General features: G+C 41.1%; 1 long non-coding RNA gene across 1 annotated transcript; it reads right to left on the minus strand.

Annotated features, from left to right (window-relative positions):
* Positions 1-104: 104 nt before the first annotated feature.
* LOC133047729 (uncharacterized) lies at positions 105-20,075 on the minus strand. The gene is made up of 2 exons (XR_009690825.1): positions 19,788-20,075; positions 105-4,344 (listed from the first exon to the last, which is right to left on the minus strand). It is a non-coding gene; the product is annotated as an uncharacterized LOC133047729 (long non-coding RNA).
* Positions 20,076-23,110: the final 3,035 nt, after the last annotated feature.

Here is a 23,110-nt window from a genome sequence, read left to right on the forward strand (position 1 = left end):
TTTTTATCAGTCTCATGAATATAAATTTTAGGAATGGGAAGAAGACATTGTGTTCTGATTTCCTTTTTTTAAAAAAAATTTTATGTAAAATTTGGCTCATGTCAATACAAATCCTTATTTTTCAAAACATACACATCACTGAGGGGATATTTGTAGTAAATGTGTTTAGTTTGGTGAGTAGCTTCTTTTTGCAATTTTTAGTGATATTAACTCCTTTCCATATGATTTATAAATGTGTTATATTTTATTATTTTCACCTTTCAACTTCTGAAATGCTGTATAGTTAAAAAAAAAAAGAAGAAGTGGAATGTATGGCCATTTACACCTGGATTCAAATTCTGTCTCAGCTCAGAACATCATGAAGAAAAAGAATGTGAAAAATCTAATAGGGCCAACGCTGTCATAACTCGTGAGCAACATGTAGCTCTGAACTCAGAACTTAAGGTCAGGAGTTCCCTAGGGGTCCACCAGTTAGGACTTGGCACTTCCAACCACTGTGGCCTGGGTTTAGTTCCTGGTTGGGGAACTAAGATCCTGCAAGCCACATGCAGGGGAAAAAAAAAAAAAGAACTTCAGATGTAATCACTTTCATCAGTCTTCCTGACACTTTTGAAATTAAGAAGAGAAAATCTTGTCCAAGAAAAGAAAAAAACCAGAAATACATATATGTATGTGTGTATATACACATCTCTGTTTGTATACACACATATACCTCACATGTATGTGATTTGATCATGTCCGACTCTTGCGACCCAATGGATTGTAACCTCCCAGGCTCCTCTGTCCATGGGAATTCTCCAGGCAAGAATACTGGAGTGGGTTGCCACTTCCTTCTGCATACACACTCCATTTATTTAGGAAAAATTTCTAATTAAATTATGGTTAACAGGAAAAAAAACTTTTATTAAGTGCTGTTAGCAAATTGCTATCATTAATAAGATAAACCATATAATGTTATTTAAGCTGGAAGCATGGGGACAAAATATATATTAAATACTGAGATAGAAACAGATAAGTTTGTAGTGTCTGAAAATTATTGATTAGAGATCTGAGAAATAGATCTCGGAAGTTCAGAAGTTTCCAGGCAGCCCAAATTAATTTGAAGCAATGGACATGGCAGTATTCTGAAAAATTCTAAGAGCAGGAACCTTGGGAATTATTTCTTCCTTTTTGCCTGGTTTCTTATATTTATGCCATTTCTGGGGTATTACCTTTCAAGTCCTCACTGACAAATGATAAAATGGATTTCTTTGTAGTTTCATTTAAAGAACTTCCTCCACTGTGTCAGGCACTATTCTCAGAATGTTTATTATTTAATCTGTCTTCCTCTAAAATACCGCCGTTGTTCCTAGGTTGGAGGTGAGTGAGTGGAGTGGCTTGGTGGTTTGTCTGTGGTTGACGGACAATGCAGGTGAGGTTGGAGCCCAGGATAACTGCTGACTAGCCTGGGGGTTCCAACCACTGTGCTCTGCTCCCCCCGCTTCTTTCCTCCTCATTGATATCCCTGTCTTTGTGTTTGGATCTTATAGATAACTTCCATTTTTTCTACAGAAGTTGGGTTTCTTCAGGGAAGTCGTCACTTCCTTTATGGTTCATTGGTTGATTGAGTCACATCTCAGGGTTTGCTTTGCCCCATGTACTTGGAATCAGAGAGAACTGTAATTGATTGTATTCTCTTAGACTTCCCTGGTAAATCATCTGTCTGCAATGTGGGAGACCCGGGTTCGATCCCTGGGTAGGGAAGATCTCCTGGAGAAGGCAATGGCAACCCACTCCAGTACTCTAGCCTGGAAAATCCCATGGATGGAGGAGCCTGGTAGGCTACAGTCCAGGGGGTCACAAAGAGTTGGACATGATTGAGTGACTTTACTTTCACTTTTCAGCAGTTCAGGGTAGTATGGGGGGATTTGTGACTCCGCAGGGACGTTATAGATGGGCCGCCACCCTGGAAAGTGGGAGGGGGGTCCTGGCTTCAGGAGAACCCATCCGAGGTGTGAACCTCATGGGCATGTGGTGTTCCAGGGCCCTGGTGGCCTGCCACCTGTCTTGTCTCTTCAGCTTGTGTCCAGCCAACCCGTGGGGAAGCTGTTGAGCAGACAGTCCCTGAGGTCACTGGCCCGCTGTTTCGGCAGCCGCCGTGGCTCTACCTTGAGGAGGACCCAGCAGCATCAGAGTCCCCAGGATGCCTTGAAATGCAGATTCTTGGGCCACCTGAACCAAGAATTCTTAGGCCTGTGTCTGGAACGGTTAGCAAACTTGCCAGGTGATCTTGATCCTCATCACAACTTGAGAACCACTGATTAATCCCTCAGCTTTACAGAAAACTGCCTAGAACATGGAAATGCTCTAACATCACTCAGTCACTTGGTGAGGAAATCGGGGCTTGAGTTTGAGTCTCTTGCCTGATAGCCAGATGTTCTTCCCATCACGCGTCCCTCATTTCAGCAGAGGTCCAGTACATGACAGGGTCAGAGCGGGGACTAGCTCACACCTCCCCGTCTCCATACTTTCCATTTCCTGGCCATTTTCTTGGCAGGGTTAGTTTGTGTCACTGCTAAGAATGAGCTCAAAGACTGCCGTGTTAACCACAGCAGGCCGACACTGATCCTGAGGTGTCTGTGTTCTAAACCTTGAGCCCTCCGGAGGAGAAGGTGACCCCCCATTTTGAAAACAAAGGAAACAAGTTGAATAATTAGCTGACCTAGTTGGAGCCCTTCCTCACTCTTCCAAAAATTGCTTTCAGAAGTGAATAACTGGATGTTCTTTTCTTTGGTATTCTGTAAATAAGGGAGTGAAAGATGGAATTTGCAGGTTTAACTGCAGGTCACCCGTGTCCTTTTGGAGTGCTGAATGCACTCATCATCCATAGTGATTTTCTATCGACAGTCTGTGGCCTCCATCTCCTGAGATCTGCCTGACCCCTCATGTTTCCCTTATCTGGCAGATTGATGGAAAAGAATAACAGTTGGCACCCCTGCTCTTGGCACGTGAGGTGTGTCCACGGTTCTTTCAGTGAACGAGAGAGCGTGGTGCAGTGGTTCAGGGTCTAGGGCTCTGAGGTCTAGGGACCCGGGGCCAGCCTGGCCTCACCCCACATGGCTGTGAGACCTGGCACAGCCTGTCGCTTCTGCTGTCCCCGGGGATACGGACACCCGCCTTGTAAAGTCAGGGAGAGGACCGAGTGCCTGGTCCTCCCTGTCCGTACGTGATTGTCTCTTGGACGTTATCAGTGATTGATTATTCTTATGATCTCGACTATCTTTCATTAAAACATCAACACTTTTGTGTCCTTGCAACACTTCTGTCCCTTTCCAGATATGCTGGAAAGTGAGTTTTACTCAGAACTACATTCCCCAAAGATCATCCGTTTCTGGTGGAGGCTCATGTCCACAGTCCTATGGTCACCAATGGCAGACACTGAGCAAGTCATCAGGGAGAGCTAAGTCTTGTAAAGCATTGCGTAGAAGCGCTTTATACACCTGGGTAACTTGATGCTTTTTCTTCTTTGACCCATCGAGTTGTCTTGATTGAATGTCAGTTGATAAAATATTGCTCTTTCTCCATTTGAATTGTGAAAATGGAAAACACAGGAAATTATAACCTTAGCAGCCAAAAGAAAACCTTAGCCTAAAGAACCATCAGTTTAGGAGCTGATTTTTCCTCTTGCTACTTGTTGTTGACCTCATGATCCAAGCAGTTAGGGAAATGGATGACAGAAGGCCATTGTTTTGGGGAGTTAGGAGACTTAGTTTCAGGGGATTTAGAGTTTATTCTTAAGTCAGAAGTTATTCATCCCAAGCAGTTCCTTTTAAAACTCAAGTAACAAGTCACCTGGTTCCAAGTGAGATGGGTATCCTGAGCTGAGGATGGTAGGCCTTGAGGCTCAGAATGTACAGAAGACCAAGCCAAGACCTGGGTCCTGAGGCTTGGTAGTGAGATGCGAATAGCTCCGCGTGATCCCGTTTCAGATGTTCTCAACAACACCCATCTTTGTGTTTCGTTCACTCCTGCCTTTGGGAAGTCTGCCTGAGAAAAGAAATCTGCTCTTTGAAAACATTCCATATGGTGATGTTCAATAAATTTCTCTTTAATCCAAGAGAAGTGTATGTGTGAATGTAGACTGCAAGGAAAATTCTTTCATGCATTTCTCCATTTCCAACAATGTCACTTGCCTTGTGGCTTGCCCGTGGCTGTGCCTTTGGAGGAGCGTCTGCGTCCCATTCCATTCGTTCATGTAGGCAGCGATGCTCGGTGATCTGGTAGCAGATTGCCAGCATTCTGGGCACATTCTGGAAACATGACTTCCTCAGAACCTCTGTTAGAACATTCTTCCCTTGGCTTACCCTGGGAAGAAACAGATTATAAAGTGAAAAACTGTTTTTAATCATTTTCTGATGATATTTGTAAAGCCTGAATTGCAGAGAATCAGTTTATGGATATGGTACCTCTTATAAAAGCTTACCTCTTCTATCTGTTAGGAAAAGCCATGATTGCTTTCTGCAGAGTATAAAGTCCAAAATGATAATGGCTTCAGTAAGAGAAGAGTTTATTTTCTTGTTCTTCGTGTTTGTTTGTTTTTTGTTCCCACATCCAGGAAGCCTCCCTCACCCCCCTCCTGCCACTGGAAGGCAGTCCTCAGGTACCAGTGTCCTCAGTCTCAAGTGCCCATTCTTCTTTGGTGCATTCTTCCTCCAGCTAGTTATCCTGTGGACATCCGGAAGGAAAGACCTCCCCCAGCTGTCTGTTGCCCTTTCAGGAGCCTTGTCAACTCCCCTTTTATCCTCTTCACGTTCTCTGGCTTGCTCCTCCGTGCCCTTTCTCTTCCTGCCTCTTGTTTTAATTCTTCAACTTTCCTCCACCACCGTGCCTCCACCCACCTTTCGTTTCCACTTCTGCCTGCTTTCAAAGGCCAAGAGCAAAGGTCACCTCTCCTGTGAAGCTGTGGCAGATTCCCCGACTGGCAAGAACGTCTTTACTCTTTGAGTTTCCACATCGATTTTAGTTTAAATTTTTTTTTAACCTTTATATCACTTAGCCCTTTTCCCTTGTATTATACTCATTTGCATAAAGTCATTTTTCCCACCATCTGCTTCAAAACATGACTTCTGACAGCTTGAGACTCCCTGCCTCCGACAGTGCCTCACAAATGCAAGTGTTCAGTTTATATTGATTTACTTGAATGAATGGATGGATGAATTTGGAAAATGCTTTATTAGTAAAAGCTGTTGAATTTCATCATGTAAGTTAGGCTAAAATTCTGTTGACTCTGTCAAAATAGGCATTATTATAAGCTTTTATGAGAGTAGATTTTTGTTAGGTGTTTAAAGAATGAAAGCAAAAAGCACTGCTTAAAAACACTTTAAAATCTGTAGAATTTTTTTTTTTTAGTTTCGTAGAGAAAGAATAAAACTGCAATATTTTAGATATGATTTGAAAATATAACTGGCACTGACGTGGAACAGAGATTCTGATCTAAACTCTCAAGGCCCATTACTTATGAGGAATCTTATTTAGGCTATTCTTCTTGGGAGGCAGGATGTAGGTATCAACTTTTTGCAAACAGAACCTTCAATTCTGAAAGTTATATAAGCTGCAGCTCCAGCAGTGTGGAAAAAAACAGAAGAAGCCAGTTTGCATCACCCATGCTGTGTACAAAGCACAAATCAACAGATAACCTGTTGGCTTCCTTCCAGTTTGATTCTTCGTGCCCACATTTTGGCAGTGGCAGGCAGGCACTGTGAGAATCTTTGACGAAAATAAACGTGAATGTGACACAGCTCTGCACAGACAGGGAAGAGGGGACAGTGATCAAGGCCGAAAGGAAACTTTAATAGTTTGACTTAAAATGGGGGGAAATGCTTTTTTGGTTGGTACCAGTGCAATAGGGAATGAAGTCTGGGATTGCATTGCTTTGTGTTTTTCATGTATATTTTCTATCTCCAGCTGAAAATACACAGTTCTGTCTACAAGGTGAGGAAATACTATAGTGCCTGCACATTTTGACCCAAATGGGGAAGTTTTAAGTATGCAGAGTCTAACTGAAAACTGATAGATCCAATGTGTATGACATTTACTCAGAATTAAAGATTTGGAGTTGCTAAGGAGATGGGGGCTGGTATAACCACAGTGCTGAGCTCTCAGGACTGCGGGCTCACCTTCCCCAGTTCATTCCCAGTTGGAGAGGGAGCATGGTGAGCGAACCCTGGTGTCATGGGGCAGCTGTTGGGACCGCTGTGTGCAGTGGGCAGTGGTGTCTTGATTCAGGGGCAGAAGACAGCCTGTTCTCGCCTCCATCAGCCATCGCCTTGAGGGAAGCAGTGCCTGCCTCTCTGTTCAGATCTCTGGGCCGGGTTGGCTTCCAAACAAACTCGAGGCTGCAGCGCAGAGTCCCTGTGCTGCCAGGGAATTGGTCTCTCTGATGCCCGTCAGGCCCTCCTGTGCCCTGACGCTTCAGGTCCCCAGGCCTCGACATGCAGTCACAGAAGTGTCTCTTTCTCACGCTGCTTGTCACTGACCAGCGGTGGGTTTTGGTTTGGGGGTGACTGACTGATGGGTACCCCAGACACTCCATTCTCCACCCCTTGAGTCGACCGGGCCTCTACAGACCAAGGCCTGGCCTTTCACTGTGAGTAGTCTCCTGCTATTCCCTTGCCAAATATTGAATAACAAGACATTTGAGAACTACAACCACTTTAGAAGGAAAATCACATGCTGAAAATACATTTTTCAAAGTGGTAGCAATGTCAAAACAGCTGAGCCAGGAATTTTAAATTAGCCAAATAAATGCATTGAAAGAGATAAGAAATTAAAAATAAAAGACCTACATGAGGAAACATGAAAAGGTACAAAAATATGTACAATGGACATGAAAGTTGAAAGATGACAATGGGTAGGACAAGTGGTAACATGGATCCAACTGAGGATGAATTAATCAGAAAACATGACTGGGAAAATTTTTGAGAAAGTTGTTGGGGTCCTTTAATGGACCAGAACCTGGTGGTCCAGAGTCGACGATGAGAAAGTGAAAGAAGGAAAGAGGCTAATATTCCCTGGATTACGCAGCCAGCCTTCGCGCTCCAGGGAATCAGCCAGATAGAGAAAGAAAGAAAGACACAGGGCCCCAAGCTCTGATGGAGCAAAGGTGCTTTATTGAATTCTGTAAGAGTATATATACCAGTAGCTTCTTTAGATAAAGATCAAGAGACCAGACTTTACAAGTTTACCAAGGAAGCAAGGAGCAATAGAGGCCATAAGGCCAAGAGGCGATCCATATCAAAAGAGGGTCGTAAATAACCCCTTTCACCAAATGGAAAAGCTAGTGAAGGAAATTCTATGCAAGCATCCCATGTCTTTGTTTTTGTTTTTGTTTTTTTTCATTTATTTTTATTAGTTGGAGGCTAATTACTTTACAGTATTGTAGTGGTTTTGCCATACATTGACATGAATCAGCGATGGGTGTAAACGTGTTCCCCATCCTGAACCCCCCTCCCACCTCCCTCCCCACCCCATCCCTCTGGGTCATCCCAGTGCACCAGCCCCGAGCACTTGTCTCATGCATCCAACCTGGACTGGCGATCTGTTTCACCCTAGATAATATACATGTTTCAATGCTCTTCTCTCAGATCATCCCACCCTCGCCTTCTCCCAGAGTCCAAAAGTCTGTTCTATACATCTGTGTCTCTTTTTCTGTCTTGCATATAGGGTTATCGTTACCATCTTTCTAAATTCCATATATATGCATTAGTATACTGCATTGGTGTTTATCTTTCTGGCTTACTTCACTCTGTATAATGGGCTCCAGTTTCATCCATCTCATTAGAACTGATTCAAATGAATTCTTTTTAATGGCTGAGTAATATTCCATGATGTATATGTACCACAGCTTTCTTATCCATTCATCTGCTGATGGGCATCTAGGTTGCTTCCATGTCCTGGCTATTATAAACAGTGCTGCGATGAACATTGGGGTGCATGTGTCTCTTTCAGATCTGGTTTCCTCGGTGTTTATGCCCAGGAGTGGGATTGCTGGGTCATATGGCAGTTCTATTTCCAGCTTTTTAAGAAATCTCCACACTGTTCTCCATAGCGGCTGTACTAGTTTGCATTCCCACCAACAGTGTAAGAGGGTTCCCTTTTCCCCACGCCCTCTCCAGCATTTATTGCTTGTAGACTTTTGGATAGCAGCCATTCTGACTGGCATGTAATGGTACCTCATTGAGGTTTTGATTTGCATTTCTCTGATAATGAGTGATGTTGAGCATCTTTTCATGTGTTTGTTAGCCATCTGTATGTCTTCTTTGGAGAAATGTATGTTTAGTTCTTTGGCCCATTTTTTGATTGGGTCATTTATTTTTCTGGAATTGAGCTTCAGGAGTTGCTTGTATATTTTTGAGATTAATCCTTTGTCTGTTTCTTCATTTGCTATTATTTTCTCCCATTCTGAAGGCTATCTTTTCACCTTGCTTATAGTTTCCTGCGCAAAAGCTTTTAAGTTTAATTAGGCCCCATTTGTTTATTTTTGCTTTTATTTCCAATATTCTGAGAGGTCGGTCATAGAGGATCCTGCTGTGATTTATGTCGGAGAGTGTTTTGCCTATGTTCTCCTCTAGGAGTTTTATAGTTTCTGGTCTTACATTTAGATCTTTAATCCATTTTGAGTTTATTTTTGTGTATGGTGTTAGAGAGTGTTCTAGTTTCATTCTTTTACAAGTGGTTGACCAGTTTTCCCAGCACCACTTGTTAAAGAGGTTGTCTTTTTTCCATTGTATATTCTTGCCTCCTTTGTCGAAGATAAGGTGTCCATAGGTTTGTGGATTTATCTCTGGGCTTTCTATTCTGTTCCATTGGTCTATATTTCTGTCTTTGTGCCAGTACCATACTGTCTTGATGACTGTGGCTTTGTAGTGTAGTCTGAAGTCAGGCAGGTTGATTCCTCCAGTTCCATTCTTCTTTCTCAAGATGCAAGCATCCCGTGTCTTTGATCTCCGTCCTGGGAGAGGCTTGCCTGCTCCTCTCGCCCGACATGGACTGATAAGGAACAGAGGGCTCAAGAGAGACAGGAAACAGCACAGAGGAAGCCTCCTGTTAAATGCTTCCTGACAAGCAGTGACTCAGAAATAGAAAATAAAAATATAAACACTCGGAGATGTGGAGGCTAAAAGTAGAAGTGCTCACATCTGGATGGCAGAAGTCTCAAAAATGGAAAAAAATAAAATTGAAAATAAGTCCTTGAAGAAATGTGGACATAACTTTCCTAATACTAAAAAGAGACAATAAAGTTTGTATTTAAACAGCCCAGAGAAAACTGAAGAAGAGAGGGAAGAAAAAGATATGTATATATTATACACTCATTGTGAAAATCTAAGAATGTCAAAGACAAAAAGCCCCTAAACAACCCAGTAGAGAGGATAATAACCCCAAACTGGAAACGACCTAAATGCCCATCAATAGAAATAAGTTAAAAATTACTGTAGTATATTTATGGAATGAAATACTCCCCAGCAATAAAAAATAGCAATACCAATAACCACAACATCATGAATAAATGTCAAAACATTAAATTGGGCAAAAAAAAAGCCTGACACAGAAAGGGAATGTACTGGATGATTCCACTTACATAAAGTCAAATGACACGTAAACCCAACCTCTGGTGGCAGTTTATATACAATAATCTTTTGTCTTGTGTTAACTTAAAAGACACAAAGCAATCGCGGCTCTGTGTCTTGATCTACAGCATATTATCCCTTGATCCAGGTTGTGTTAACATGCATATGTAAAAAGTCTAAAAATATACATGTTACTGTATGTATATTATAATAAGACACCAGAAAGAAGGAAAATTATATTTAGATAATATCAACAGCATGGACATTAGTGAGGAGAAGAACAAAGCAAGTAGAAGAATGCTATATTGCTATTGCGAGGGGAATGCAGGTATCAATTTTTATTTTTATGTAAATATATCAATAAAAGTAAATGGGCTAAACTCAAGTGAAAGAGAAACTGGAAAGATTGTATGATGAAATCTAAGTATATGCTATCTACAAGGTTGAAGTAATGATGAAAAAGCAAATGTAGCAAAAAAAAAAAAACTGATATTATTATAAAATGAAATTGACTTTAAGATAAAACATATAGATATGAAAAAGGTCACTATAATGGTAAAAGATTCTATGCTTTAAGAAGATGTGGGAAAAAAAAAAGAAAAAAAAAAAAAAAGAAGATGTGGCAATTTTAACATACATATATCTAACAAAATAACCTCAAAATAGTTGAATCCCAAAGTGACAGAACAATAAGATGAAATGATGAATCTGTTATTGCAAGAATAGCTTTATATCCATGCTGTTGATTTTTGATAAGTTTAAGTAGGCAGTAACTCAAAAAAGATATAGAAAATCTGAGTAATACAATTGATAAACTTGATCTAGTGGATATTTACAGATTTCAGCAACCAAGAATTAGACACATTTCCCCCTCAATCCATGTAAAGCATTTAGTTATTCAAGTATCAGGCAACAAAGCCCTCAATAAATTTCAGAGAATAAGTTCATATGGAATGAGCTCTTACCACTTTGTGATTGAGTTAAATTTTAATAAAACAATAAGAATATACACTTGGAAATTAAAAACTTCTAATAACTGACAATGAAAAAAAAAAAAAAAACCCCACAATGGAAAGTTACTGAATGATAATGAAAACTCTACACGGAAAGAATTATGGGATGTGGCAAAAGTGAAAGTCTCTCACATTTTTTAATCCTTGAGAAATTTTTTGCTTTAGATCTGTCTAGAAGAAGGCAGCCTCAAAATGAATAAGCTGTGTGCCTGTCTTAAGAATTAGAAAACTAATGACAGAATAAACCTAAATTAAGTTGAAGAGATAAAAAAACAAGAGCAGAAGGTAGTGAAATAGAATCAAAGATATTACAAAACAGAAGACAAAGCAAAAACGGGTTCTTTGAAAAAAAATAGTAGACAGATTTCTGCCATAAATGATCAACTGAAAAAGCAAAAGGAGCATGTGGTGTAATGAATATAGAGGGGCCATAATACAGGTAAAGTAGCATGAAGAGTTACTACAAAATATCAGCAGTTCTGTATGAGCAAGTTTAAAAGCATAAATGGACGAATCCTTGGAAAGATACCATTTACTAGAATTGACCTAAAAAAGAATAGACTTCAATAGTCTTGTAGCTAATAAAGAAACTGAAGTAGTGATTATAATTGTCCCATAAAGAAAACACAAGACTAATGGTCTCATGCTGGTGCTCAGTCACTTCATAGGCAAGTTTTAGCAAACATTCCAAGGGCAATCCCAATTTTATTCAAGCTCTCTGCAATAGTGATAGGAAAAGAGGGAAGGATGCCAATTCATTCTATGAAGCCAGTATAACTGATACCTAAACCAAACCAGGAAAATATGAAGATGGAAAAGTATAGGCCTGCTTATCTCATGAATAGAGAGACAAAAATCCTAAACAGTATTACTAGCATCAAGTAGACAGTATATGAAAAAAAAAAAAAAAAGACATCTCTATGCTTCTCTTTGCTGATAAGATGTAGAAAAAGTACTTGATAATATTATACTTAATGGCAGACTCTTAGTGAATCAGTAGTAGAAGGCAATACGTTAAAACTATAAGGAGTATATTTAAAAAACATAGAGCACCATCATTCTAAAGGGAGGAACAGTAGACGTACAGTTGGCCTGCTGTATCCACAGTTCTGCACTCTTGGATTCAACCAACTGTGGAGTAAAAATACTAGGAAAAAAATTCCAGAAAATCCCCAAAGCAGACCTAGATTTGCCACACACCAGCAACAATTTACATTGTATTTACAGGCTTCCTTGGTGGCTCAGACGGTAAAGCGCCTATCTACAATGGGGGAGACCCAGGTTCGATCCCTGTGTTGGGAAGATCTCCTGGAGAAGGAAGTGGCAACCCACTCCAGTACTCTTGCCTGGAAAATCCCAGGGGTGGAGGAGCCTGGTAGGCTACAGTCCATGGGGTCGCAAAGAGTCGGACATGACTGAGAGACTTCACTTTCACATTGTATTAGGTGTCCTGAGTAATCTAGAGATGGTTTAAAGTGAGAGGGGGGATGTCCATAGGTTATACGGAAATACTGCCCCATCTTATATGTGTATCAGCAGATTTTGGTGTCTCTGTGGGTCCTAAAGCCAATACCTTGTGTGTGCCTGGAGCCAATACCTTGTGGATATTGAGGAGTGATAGTCCCTTGAAATTATTCCCACGAATGGGTGTTCTGAATGATAGCGACTGAGTTTCCTGCAGATGGCCAGTTTCAACAGCCAGTCAGTCATGTGAATAAAGAGCCTTCACGTGAGTCCTGCACCTGGCCACTGCACCCCCGCTTCAGCCTTTCCATCTTCCCACCTGAGGCCCCAGATGTCACGGTAGCTGAAAAACTGTCAGTGCTGTGCTTCCTCTGAATCCCAACCCTTGGATTCCTGACCACCAAAATGGTGGCTGCTTCATATCATTAAATGTAAGTTCTTCTCAAACTGATGAAAGTGAAAGTGTTAGTCACTTAGTTGTGTCCGACTCTTTGGGGCCCCATGGATTGTAGCCTGCCAGGTTGCTCGGTCCATGGAATTCTCCAGGCAAGAATACTGGAATGGTAGCCATTCCCTTCTCCAGGGGAACTTCCTCCTGATCCAGGGATTGAACCCAGGTCCTCCCCCACTGCAGGGAGATCCATTATCCTCGGAGTTACCAGGGAAGCCCTCTCAAATTGACGGATAGGTTTAATTGCACCCAAAATGTCAACAGCGTATTCCTGGTAGAATTTGATGAGTTTATTCTGATGTCGACAAGAAAGAATAGTGAGATAGCCAGGACATTTTTAAAGATCAATAGCAGGAGGAGGGAATTTACCTTATTACCAAGCAGCAGAATTTCATATGAAATTATGGTAATTAAAACTGTTCGACATGGTGCGAAGATAAGCAAAACATGTTTATGGAAGTTTGGTATATGTCCAAAGTGGCATGACAGATAATGGAGAAAGGAGGGACAGTTTGATTAACAGGAGGAGAGAAAGTGTTATCCATATGGGAAAAGATGAAGTTGGATTCCTTCTTCGTAACATATGTAAAAACTACAAAGACAAAACATGAACACCCTTTAGACCTGGGGCTAGGAAAGAATTTTTTCTGACTAGTTTTTAAAAAGCATTGACTATAGTAAGATTGATAAATTTTAATAAATAAAGAGTAACTTTATTATTTAAAAAGCACCAAAAATGAAAAGGTAAATTATAAACTAGGAGGAAATATTTTCACCATATGCTATTGACTGGAGAAGGAATTGGCAACCCACTCCAGTATTCTTGACTGGAAAATCCCATGGACAGAGGAGCCTGGTGGGCTACAGATAATGGGACCACAAAAGAGTTGGATATGACTTAGTGATTAAACAACAACAAATGCTACTGACAGTGGACTAATATCAATGATATATAAGTAACTTCTACAAATCAGTGAGTAGAACCCAAACAGTCCAATGGAAAAGTAGGCACAAATCATGAGCAGGCATTTCAAAGAAAAGTTCATATGCCCAATACACATAGGAAAAGATCTTCAACATCATTTTCATTTGGAGAAGTAGAAATTAAGACCACGGTCCGACTGACAAAAAGTAAAGAAGTCTGACAAATAACAAGTATTGGCAAGAATATAAACCCACAGGAGTTTTTTTATACATCATTAGGGGAAGTATAAGTAAGTACAACCACACAGCAAAAACAATTTGGCATTTGGGGAAGCAGTGTCAAGTTGCAGAGTAGACCTTGAGCTCACCTGCTTCCATGAACACACCAAAACTACAGCTGCATATAGAACAACTCTTTCTGAGAACAACCTGAAGACTAGCAGAAGGGCTGTTCTACAATGAAGGCTGTAAAGAAAAAACGCAGTGAGACAGGAAGGGAAGAGAAGCCATCTTCTTGGGTCCCACAGCCTTGGTGGGTGACCCAGAAGAGGAGGACGAAGTCGCAAGCTTGGGGAGCCTCCCTAAGGAGCAGGGGTTTCAGCCCCACATTGGACACCTTAGTCCAGGGGTCCAGCACCAGGAAGTTGCGCCTCCTTGGCTGGTTTTGGAAACCAGCTGGGCTTACCAGAGGGCTGTAGGAAACCAAGACTCTACTGTTATAGCATGCACCCAGATTTGCTTGTTGCTGGTCCCAGCACAGAGACATCCATCTGAAAAGTGGCTGGTGCTCTGGACCACCATACTGAGACCACTATAGCATACCCCCCAGCCTACACAGGGCTCTAGCTGCCAACGCACCCCAGGAGAGAACCTGCAGCTCACGCTGGACTGTGGCCCCAACTCTTCCAGCTTCAGCCCCGCCCCCCGCCTTCATAGCTGACCTCTAGCACCCCCAGAAGAAGCCATGACTCATATCTGATACTGGCTGTGGCCACCACACCTGACTCCAACCCACCATCACCAAAGTGACAATCCCAACACATCCTAGAAAAGGCCTGGCCTAAATAAAACCCCAGGAAAAAAACCCTAATGAAATAGAGATAATTGATTGACCTGAAAAACAGTTCAAAGCATTGCTCACTGAATGTGGAGAAAGAATAGAGAAATACAGTGAAAACTTCAGCAAGAATTAGAAAATAAAAGAAAAATTAGAACTGAAGACTACAATAATAGAAATTTAAAATATACTAGACGGAATTGCCAACAAAGGTCCACCTAGTCAAAGCTATGGTGTTTCCAGTGTCATGTATGGGTGTGACAGTTAGACTATAAAGAAAGCGGAGCACTAAAGAATTGATGCTTTTGAACTGTGGTGTTGGAGAAGATTCTTGAGAGTCCCTTGGAAAGCAAGGAGATCCAACCAGTCCATCCTAAAGGAAATCAGTCCTGAATATTCATTGGAAGGACTGATGCTGAAGCTGAAGCTCCAATACTTTGGCCACCTGATGTGAAGAACTGACTCATTTGAAAAGACCCTGATGCTGGGAAAGATTGGAGGTGGGAGGAGAAGGGGATGACAGAGGATGAGATGTCATGGCATGGCATCACCAACTTGATCCTGAGTTTGAGTAAGCTCTGGCAGTTGGTGATGGACAGGGAAGCCTGGCGTGCTGCAGTCCTTGGGTTTGCAGAGAGTCAGACGTGACTGAGCGACTGAATGGAACTGAACTGAGATGAAATTAATGGCACTAGGTGACAAAAAAGAATGCATAAGCAACTGGATGACAGAATAGTGGAAATCACCCAGTCAGAACAGCGAAAGAAAAAAACTAATCTTTTTGGGACCTCTTGGGACAACATCAAGCATACTAACATTTACATTTAGTGGTCCAAGAAGGAGAAGAGAGAGAGAAAGGGGCAGATAATATTTTTGATGAAATAATGTCTGAAAACTTTCCTAACTGAGGAAGAAAACAGATATTGAGGTCCAGCAAAAGCTGCAAGCCAGAAGGGAGTGGCACAATACGTTTAAAATTCTGAAAGGAAAAAAAATCTGCAACAAGGATACTCTACTCAGAAAGATTATCATTCAAAATTGAAGGAGATATAATTTCCCAGACATGCCAAAACTAAAAGAATTTATCATCACTAAATCAGCCTTACAAAAATATGTTAGAGTATTATTTAAGTAAAAGAAAGGTCATAAGAAGAAATAATAAAATATATGAAGGGAAAAAAAAATCTCACTGGTAAAGGCAAATACCTAGTAAAGGCAGCAGATCAAGCACTTAAAAAAGGTAGTATGAAGAATACAGGAGGGATATCCCTGGTGGTCCAGTGGTTGAGACTCTGCACTTCCACTGCAGGGGACACGGGTGCAACCCCTGGTCTGAGAACTAAGATTCCACATGCTATGCAGCATGACCAAAAGAAGAATAAAAGACAAAAATTGTAAAATCAACCATAACTGCAATAAACAGACAATATACAATGTAAAACATGGCATCAAAAACAAAACTTTGGAGGGGGGGAGTAAAAAATGTAGTTTTTAGAATGTGCTGGACCTTAAATCTGTCCGTTTAAAATAAATATATAATCAATATTATGTATCCATTTATAATATATATCAATACCATATCAATATATATGAACCTCATGGTAACCACAAGCCAAAAACCTACAATAGATAACACTCAAAAAATGAGAAAGGAACCCAAACAAAACACTAAATAAAATCATTGAACCATAAGGAAGAGACTAAAACTACAAAACAACCAGAAAACAAGTGACAAAATGACAATAAGTACATACCTAGTAATAGTCATTTTAAAGATAAATGGACTAAATGCCACAATTAAAAGACAAAATGAATGAATAAAAGCAATCAAACAAGACCCGTGTGTAAGCTGCCTGCAAGAGAGTTGGGCTTCCCTGGTGGCTTAATGGTGAAGAATCCACTTGCCAAGCAGGAGACACCGGTTCCATCCCTTGGAAAGATCCCTGGAGAAGGACATGGTAACTCACTCTGGTATTCTTGTCTGGGAAATCCCATGAACAGAGGAGCCTGGCAGGCTGCATACAGTCCATGGGGTCGCTAAAGAGTTGGACACAACTTAGCTACTAAACAACAACACGAGACTCGCTTTAGAGCTGGAGACAAAAACAGACGAATGTGAAAGGATAGAGATAGTCCATGCAAATGGATGCGAAAAGCAAGCAGGGTAGCAATGCTCATATAAAACAAAGTCTACGACAAAAGACACAGAAGGGCATTACATAATGAAAAAGGAGTCAATCCAAGAAGATATAAAATGTTCATAAACATATGTGCACCAAACATAGGAGCATCTAAATATATAAAGCAATTATTAACAGACATAAAGGGAGAGATTGGTAGTATTGCATTAATAGTAGAGGACTCCAATTGCATTAATGAATGTAGATAGATGAGACAGAAAATCAGTAAGGAGAACAGCCTTAAGTGACATGTTTAGCCATTCGGAATTCACAGTTACAGAACATTCCATCCCCCAACACAATAAACTGGCTTGAAGTGCACATGGAACTTTCTCCAAGTCACCTGCCAGGCTACTAAAGAAGCCTCAATAAATTTGAGAAAATTGAAATTCTATCATTTCATTTTCTGACTCAAGGTATGAAACTAGAAATTAATTACAGGAAGAAAATTGGAAAAAAAAAACCCCAAACATGTGGAGACTAACCAACACGCTACTAGAAATCTTATGATCATCAAAGAAATCAAAGAGAAAACTTTAAAAATACCTTGAGACAAATGAAAATAAAAATGTAACTTTCCAAAATCTATGGGACACAACAAAAGCAATTCTAAGAGGAAGGTTAATAACAATATAAGCCTACTCAAGAAATAAGAAAAATCTCAAATAATTCACCTAAATTTCCACCGGAGGGAATTAGAGAAAGAAAAGCAAGCAGAGTCCAAAGTCAGCAGAAGAAAGGAGATAAAGTAGGATGAGCGACCACCACCAATAAGAGAAAAGATGAGTGAAATGATCTTCAAAGATAAAATTGAAAAACTTTAATCCAGACTCATCAAGAAAAAGAGAGGGGCCCAAATAAAGAAAACTAGAAATGAAAGAGAAGTTACAACCAATATCATAGAAATACAATCCTACGAGTATACTATGAACAGTTACACGCCAATAAATTGAACGACCTAAAAGAAATGACTAAATTCCTAGAAGCATATAATCTTCCAAGGCTGAATCAGGAAGAAATAGAAAATCTAAACAGACCAATTACTAGAAATGAAATTGAATCATTATTCAAAACACTTTCCACAAATGAAAGAACAGGATCAGATGGCTTCATAGGGGAACTCTACCAAACACTTAAAGAAGAGTTAATACCTCGCCTTCTCAAACTATTCCATAAATTGAAAAGGAGGGAACATTTCCACAGTCATTCTATAAGGCCATCATCACCTTGAAACCGAAACAGGACAAAGACCCTACAAAAGAAGAAAATTACAGGCAATATCCCAGATGAACATCAATGTGAAAATCCTTGACAAAATATTAGCCAGCCAAACCCAGCAATACATCGAAAGGATCGTACATCATGATCAAGGGAGATTTTTTCCAGGGATGCAGTGATGACTTAGTCTGCAAATTAATCAACATGCTACAACATAGTAACAAAATGAAAGATAAAAAAATCACATGATCATCTTAATAGATGCTGAAGAAACTTTCAGCAAAATCCAATTCATGATAGAAACTCAACGAAGCTGATACAGAGGGAACATAGTTTGCCTGTGGATGTCCAGTTGTCCAGCTTCCTTTGTTGCGAGGAATACTGATTCTGGTGGCTATGAAGTTCATAACGCAAACCTTGCTGATCATGTTCCCCTTCCTCTTTTCCACGTGGGCTGCCCAGGGCTTTTGAGTGAGATTTGATGTGTGCACGGACAGTGGAAAGTTTTCTTCTTTCAAACTGTCAACTGTAGAAGTAATCACTTGGAGCTTTTTATTTCATTGATTTTGTAGAATCGATTCCTTCAGTTTACATTCCAAGCTATAAATGTGTGATGGGTTTTTAAAAGTTCATGTCACAAATGCACAGAATGAAACTTGAAAATACATATTCATGTGGTTTGCAAGTCTGTTTGGTAGACTGTTTAAGACTACTCTCTTGTTCCAGTTACATATGAGTAACACAGGAGAAATGCATTCTTTGATGTAGGACTTGGCAACGAACAGAAATAAATTGGTAGAACAAGAAAAATGGAAATTGTATGTTTCTTTAAAGGGGGTCTAATGGCCAACATTTTTAAACTGAAAAGCTTAAAAGATGCCTTTAACCTATTGTTGTAATTTAGAAAGAACCTCTTGGATTTCATCATTATGAAAGCATACCTAGAGTTTGAGCATTATTGTCTAAAATCTCAAAAACAATGCTATGTACAAGTCTGCTGTGCATTTTGCTTGCTGTAGACTTGTATTAAGTCGGCACACATTGAACACTATGTTCCAGGCCTTGACGCCATGGTTTGAAACACAGAGCCCCTGGTTAAGTAGCTCCTATCCCTCAGGGCAGAGACCAACACATACAGACATCAACTGCTGGGTGACATGACCCGAATAAGATCAGTGAGCTCCTAGAGTCCAGTGGGTGAGGCAGCTAACTGTGCCTGCCTCAGACTGCTAAAGCTGAAGATGGCACTCATTTATGGTTAATGCTGACTTCGTGGGGCATCTTAAAACTAGTTCAGCTCATGTCGCTGTTAGGTTACATCTGAAATGAGAAGAGTAGTATTGGGTTGGCCAGAAAGTTTGGGTATTTCCATAAACTGGTATAGAAAAACCCAAATGAAATTTTTGGCCAGCCCTGTATAATTTGAACTCTTATTAGACATAATCCACAAATGACCTGAATGCATGAATGCTAAGTTGCTTCGGTCGTGTCTGACTCTTTGTGACCCCATGGACTGTAGCCTACCAGGTTCCTCCGTCCATGGTATTTTCTAGGCAAGAATACTGGAGTGGGTTGCCATTCCCTTCTTCAGGTGATCTTCCCAACCCAGGGATTGAACCCAGGTCTCCCGCATTGCAGGCAGATGCTTTACCCTCTGAGCCACCAGGGAAGTCTATTGGGAGGTCGGTATAAACCCCTGACAGGGTTTCTGCCATAAGCCATATGAGGTCCCTGCGGAATGGCAGAGCAGGGCTCCTCACCTGCTTCGTGCGGGGCGTGTCATTCACACACACAAGCACATTGTAGAGTTAGTGAAGTACAGCAGAAAATAGGTCTGTTAGGAGAACAAAGAACTACAACTCCAGGCATCCTTACCTTGTCCTGAAGAATCCCGGATGAGCCCCCAAGATGAAAGTTTGTTGCTGAACCACGGAAGACACTGGGATTCTTGCCTCCAGAGGAGAAGAATTCAATCTGGGGCCAGTGACGAAGCTTGATCGCTCAGAGCTTTTGTGTAATATAGTTTTATTAAAGTATAAAAGAGAGAAAGCTTCTGACCCCAATCTTTGCAAACCAAAGACCCCAAGCAGTGCAAACATCTTCAAGTTGATTACTTAACGCCCTGTTTGGGCTCCAGCATTGCTTGGAGCTGGGTGGGCCATGCTCCTGTGCAAACCCACCCCCTGCCCCCTCCCCCACCCCATGCGGCTCAGTCTCCAAGGTCACAGGCGGGGCTGCCCCTATCTGCTGATGCCTTTACTTGGGTCTGGCCACCTTGCACTGAGGGGAGGTCCTCCCACCTCCAACTTGAACGTCCACTGGTTCCCACAAGTAGGGTATTGCTGACCATACAGTGATGCTCAACCTCATTTTACGTTTGGATGCCAGACAGTAATCACCAACCTCACTTCCGGAAACATCTGAATTATGGGTTATTGTTCTATAGCCCAGTGAAGTTAAAGCTCTGCCTCCTCTCTGCTTAGAGCTGATAAGAGCACAGATCAAGTTAATACAGTTATTAAACTGAAAAGAAAACAACTACTGGTCTGTTTCTGTTCCTTACTCAGAGAATCACATATCCCAAGTTCTCGGGCAACAGCCACTAATTTCCTTCCCTCTGCTCGATCGTTAGGCAAGATATTTTGTACATCTGAATTCAGCATGTGTGCATGCACCTTGTTGGCCCATAATATTCTTCTCCTAGCATTTTAGGATGACTACATTTTTTATTACTTAGTCCTTCTTATTTAGCATACCTGTTGGTACTCTATGGAAGAGTGATGTTATTATTTATTGTTAGCTATAGGATGATCACTAACTTGAAAACACTGTGGCAAGGGCTTATGTTTCACTTTTATTTCTGCTCAGCTATGAACTAGTTCTCATTTCTGAGAATTTTAACCCACCCTAAGATCTGTCTTCTGATCTTTTAAGGACCCTTTAGAAACGTATGGTTTATGGTTTGGTTGGTGTTATTTTTGGTTTAGTTTTACTTTAAACATTCTTCAGCTCTCTCTCCTCTGTACTTTCCCCAAGAAGTCATGTCACCACCCCCTCTGACTTCAGTTATTGCCTCTACTGGGAAGACCCTGGCTCTGCTTGTAAACCCTTGGCTCATTCCTACCATTCTTCTTGCTTTCCACGTGCCTCCCCATTGGCCTGATTTCTCAGGTCCTTTTAGACCTAAGTAGCCACCCGTCCCCCTGGGGAAGGGCATGGCAACCCACTCCAATATTCTTCCTGGGAAATTTCATGGACAGAGGAGCCTGGTGGGCTACAGGGGTCGCAAAGAGTTGGACAGGACTAAGCAACTCACACACATACATACACAAACATATACACAGCCACTTGTTCCAGAGGAATTAAGTTATCCTCCCCTGGTGGCTCAGAGGTTAAAATGTCTGCCTACAATATGGGAGACCTGGGTTTGATCCCTGGGTCAGGAAGATCCCCTGGAGAAGGAAATGTCAACCCACTCCAGTATTCTTGCCTGGAGAATCCAATGGACGGAGGAGCCTGGTGGGCTACCATTCACGGGGTCGCAGAGTCGGATACGACTTAGTGACTTCACTCACTTTTCCACATCCCGTGCAATACACTAAGGAATCATCCAGTTGTTAGCACTTGTTCTTTGTCCCTGTAACTGCAGTTTACTCAGGCTGACGTGACAGCGATCACACAACCAAGGTTATGAACAAACAGTCTCAGCAGGACACGCGCAGACAGTAGAGAATCATGACATGTACATAACTTGGAGAGTTTTCTGGTCTTCTTATCCATAGGTTTTTATGGGAGTTAAGGGCTTCCCAGGTGGGGCAGTGGTAAAGAATTCTCCTGCCAATGCAGGAGATGTGGGTTCGATCTCTGGGTCAGGAAGATCCCCTTGAGGAGGAAATGGCAACCCACCCCAGTATTCCTGCTTGGAGAATTCCATGGACAGAGGAGCCTGGCGGGCTACAGTCCATGAGGTCACAAAGAGTTGGGCGTGACTGAAGAGACTTTGCACATAAACAATATTGATAAAGTAAATAATCTGGCTCCATGAGGTTGACTGAACAACTGAGCACAAATGTGGGAATTAAGGAATAATAAAGAGATAAGTGACTTTGAAAAGGAGTAAAGTATATTACTAGAGACTCATGTTTATCTTTTCTAAAATGTTTCCAAATCTTCCACAGGCAACAATTTTGCCCTCTCATACCCACTGAGCTTGTCAGAAATTATACTAATAGCATAATAGAGACCTCCCTGGTGGTCCAGAGGCTAAGACTTCATGCTCCCAAGGCAGGAGGGCCCGGGTTTGATCCCTGGTCAGGGAACTAGATCCTGCACGTCACAATTAAGATGTTGCATGCTGTAGCTAAAGATTCAGCATGCTGCAACTAAGACCCGGGGCAGCCAAATAAATAAATATTTTTAAAAGTTACAGCATAACAGAGTGCGCTTCATGGCAACTCCACGGAGAACACTCTCAGAAGTGGTCCCTTCTTTAATTTTCCACTCCCACTTCCTCTTCAAGGCCTCAGATCATTAGATTCAGAAAATTCACCCAAACTCATTGTGTGGGTGGCTAGATTAAAAGGCACCTCAGTGCCCAATTGTGTCATCAAATATACAATGTTGTTAGTGCATTCATAGCCGACGGGGCTATCTAGCTGTCACTGCTCTAGACCCTTCCGGTGGATAGAGCCAGGAAACTTATTTTTAAATTTCATGAGTTTACACTGATAACTTTAATGTTAGCCTAGGAACACAGAGTTTTTCTCCTTGCCTCATTCCTTATTTGTACATCTCTTTTTCACAGTGAGAAACCTGGTTCCCCACAGCATCAGAACGAATGTATCTATCATTTCCTCTACCCTGCAACCCCAGCAAAATAGTTTCAGAATCACTCCTCGAGTGATACCACCTGCAGCAAGTTGGTCCTACTTTATTACTAGGTAAACTTTGAGTTTTTCTGTTTTGTTTTTCTGCAGTTGTTTTGGTACTTAGAACATAGTCTTAGTATTAAAGTTCATAGTCAGAGAACTGAGTTCCAAAGTGGCTTGAATTAATTCTTCTTATGTGTGGTTATATTTTTGATGTATACTTAGGTTCATTTTTTTGTGATCAATTTCAGTTTGATTTCTTAAATCCTTTAATTTTTTTTCTTTTGACTGTGTAAAACATACATAACTTAAAAGTCAAAATCATCTAAA

This window comes from Dama dama, chromosome 27, assembly GCF_033118175.1.
Source record: "Dama dama isolate Ldn47 chromosome 27, ASM3311817v1, whole genome shotgun sequence".
Lineage (NCBI taxonomy): Eukaryota > Metazoa > Chordata > Mammalia > Artiodactyla > Cervidae > Dama > Dama dama.